Source organism: Uranotaenia lowii, chromosome 1 (genome assembly GCF_029784155.1).
Source record: "Uranotaenia lowii strain MFRU-FL chromosome 1, ASM2978415v1, whole genome shotgun sequence".
NCBI lineage: Eukaryota > Metazoa > Arthropoda > Insecta > Diptera > Culicidae > Uranotaenia > Uranotaenia lowii.
This window is the reverse complement of record NC_073691.1, coordinates 201,835,312-201,838,426: the sequence shown is the minus strand read 5'-3', so window position 1 is coordinate 201,838,426 and position 3,115 is coordinate 201,835,312. Positions and strand designations below refer to the sequence as shown.

General features: G+C 32.4%; 1 protein-coding gene and 1 long non-coding RNA gene across 2 annotated transcripts in view; one reads left to right on the top strand and one right to left on the bottom strand.

Annotated features, from left to right (window-relative positions):
• LOC129744233 (uncharacterized) overlaps positions 1-2,236 on the top strand; it is a 10,374-nt gene extending 8,138 nt beyond the window's left edge. Inside the window, exon 3 of the long non-coding RNA XR_008736860.1 lies at positions 1,732-2,236. This is a non-coding gene — a long non-coding RNA (uncharacterized LOC129744233). The remainder of the gene's footprint in view (positions 1-1,731) is intronic.
• The window catches only part of LOC129744210 (tensin-1), a 357,316-nt gene extending 354,201 nt beyond the window's left edge, over positions 1-3,115 (bottom strand). The window contains exon 1 of the mRNA XM_055736623.1: positions 3,111-3,115. The gene's annotated coding sequence lies outside the window, so the exon portion shown is untranslated. The remainder of the gene's footprint in view (positions 1-3,110) is intronic.

The following is a 3,115-nucleotide window of genomic DNA, read 5'->3' as shown; positions in this document are numbered from 1 at the left end:
ATTTTTGTCATTTTTGTCATTTTTGTCATTTTTGTCATTTTTGTCATTTTTGTCATTTTTGTCATTTTTGTCATTTTTGTCATTTTTGTCATTTTTGTCATTTTTGTCATTTTTGTCATTTTTGTCATTTTTGTCATTTTTGTCATTTTTGTCATTTTTGTCATTTTTGTCATTTTTGTCATTTTTGTCATTTTTGTCATTTTTGTCATTTTTGTCATTTTTGTCATTTTTGTCATTTTTGTCATTTTTGTCATTTTTGTCATTTTTGTCATTTTTGTCATTTTTGTCATTTTTGTCATTTTTGTCATTTTTGTCATTTTTGTCATTTTTGTCATTTTTGTCATTTTTGTCATTTTTGTCATTTTTGTCATTTTTGTCATTTTTGTCATTTTTGTCATTTTTGTCATTTTTGTCATTTTTGTCATTTTTGTCATTTTTGTCATTTTTGTCATTTTTGTCATTTTTGTCATTTTTGTCATTTTTGTCATTTTTGTCATTTTTGTCATTTTTGTCATTTTTGTCATTTCAGTCATTTTAGTCATTTTTGTCATTTTAGTCATTTTAGTCATTTTAGTCATTTGAGTCGTTTTAGTCATTTTAGTCATTTTTGTCATTTTTGTCATTTTTGTCATTTTTGTCATTTTTGTCATTTTTGTCATTTTTGTCATTTTTGTCATTTTTGTCATTTTTGTCATTTTTGTCATTTTTGTCATTTTTGTCATTTTTGTCATTTTTGTCATTTTTGTCATTTTTGTCATTTTTGTCATTTTTGTCATTTTTGTCATTTTTGTCATTTTTGTCATTTTTGTCATTTTTGTCATTTTTGTCATTTTTGTCATTTTTGTCATTTTTGTCATTTTTGTCATTTTTGTCATTTTTGTCATTTTTGTCATTTTTGTCATTTTTGTCATTTTTGTCATTTTTGTCATTTTTGTCATTTTTGTCATTTTTGTCATTTTTGTCATTTTTGTCATTTTTGTCATTTTTGTCATTTTTGTCATTTTTGTCATTTTTGTCATTTTTGTCATTTTTGTCATTTTTGTCATTTTTGTCATTTTTGTCATTTTTGTCATTTTTGTCATTTTTGTCACTTTTGTCATTTCAATAATGAATGTGCGAATCCTCTTCCAATGATGTGTGAATATTTGCGTGTCATAATTGGCATAGATTCTGATCTGTGGGTGTCCCAATTTATAGCTAGTGCAAGTGTTTTTTTGAGAAATTGGACATGTTTTTTTTTTGTTTTATTGATAGGCTTCGTGTGGATTTCAAGGAAAAGGTACAGCATTCGAAGTTCATCATATTGAAGAGCTCAAAACCAAGTTCAGAACATCTAATCAAATATTATAGTCAAATGTTTTATGATTGTTTTTAATCGAAAGAAAGTTTTGTATTCCTGTAAGTTACGTGTCGAAGCTGTTCGTGGTCGTTTCAAGCAACGTAAAGTGTGGAATCCGACAAACAAACTTGTTATTCAACATACATTAGTTTAGCACTTTAGCCGATGATGTAGAGAGATAAAATATTTGATCTAAAACGGAAGAAACTTCCCCTTATAAGGATGAATTTGGTATTGCCATTCAGTCTGACGGTCGACTGGAGAAAAAAATCGAAAAGATGAGCTTTTTATTTTTACAAGCATTGATATTTTACGGCCATCCGGTATGACAGTGTTGAAAAAAACCAAAAAAAAAACAATGTTTTGTTAATTTTTTTTTTTTTAATTTTCAGAATGTCAACTTTCTCAGATCCCCTCATGGCCTGATGCAATCGATGTACGATCTTGGAAGAGTGGCTGACGACAGTTATCGTATTTGGTTAAAAGGGCTACCGGACTTCAGACTATACGTTACTGAAAATTTGAATCCCCTAGAAAGGTCCTACGATTACCTTAAGGTGATAAATGTTGGAGTTAACAACGATGTCAGGCATGTATTTCACCACAATTGGGGTTCCGTCATAAGATGGATTGATATTTACAATGACGCTTCTGTGAGTTACATCGTGAGCGAGATCAACAAAATTCAAAGTGCTCATGAATGATGAACGTTTTCAGTTTATGGATCAGTCTCAGTACAGGTGGTATTGGTATATTATACGAGTCTCATGCGCAAGAATAGAAGAGAAAAGTAGAAAGAGAATACAAAAAAATAAATCATGTTTATTAGAAAACATTTTTTTACATATAAATCTGACTCTGTGACGCCATGAAATAACTTACTTAGCTTAATCCGTATTGTATCAGACATTCATAATCAACTTATTGAATATTGGATTTAACAGAAACCTGACAAGTCTTCCCTGCTTTGAATAATTTGAACAAAATGCGTCTTTTTATTTCGGAAATCTTCAAAAGTGCACACATCGTGCGAAAATTCCCAGGAGTAGATACTTACAAAGAACTGCATCGATAAGACCTCTCGCGGTTTTTTTTTCTTCTTCATAGAGACAGCATTCCTTTTTGTGGGGATACGTTCGTTGTCTAGATTCACGCTTTCGCGTGCTACAATTCCAGTTTCCTTTTCGAGGGAACAAATCAAGATTCAGCTCGATCGTACTTTTTTTTAACGCAGTCCTCTTTCCTGAAACGTCCGCCCAAACCTAAATGAGTATATGAATGAAAACGCTGCTCGGTGCGAAAGTCGTTCGGCCCAATGAAAAGTTACTCTAGGTACCGATACTTCTTAAATGCTCCCTCGATCAAATAGCAGTCATTTATTCCCCGCCCGCGATTGCCATCCGAGGTCTTGTTTTTTTCCTGACTTTGTTTCTGCCCATTGAGAATTGTTTCTTCTTCGATCGATAGGAGGGGCAGAATGAGGAGGAATTGGGGGAGCAGCAACCGATCGTAAACTTGATGAAATAAACACCCATCCACATTTTTTGCTCATTCATGGGACTTCAAGACAGACAACAACCATCGATGCACTTCTTGAACTTGGCGTAGTTTTTTTCCCTTACTGATCGCGATGTCTTTCAAGATCTGGTGCTCAGTTAAACGGTTTGTCGTTTTTGCCCCTTCACATAAATAGTGTGGAGTTGGGGAAAACAAAACGGCTGCATATCTGATGCACTCAAGTGCATCAATGGTTGGTTTGAAGCGAAAAAACCATCG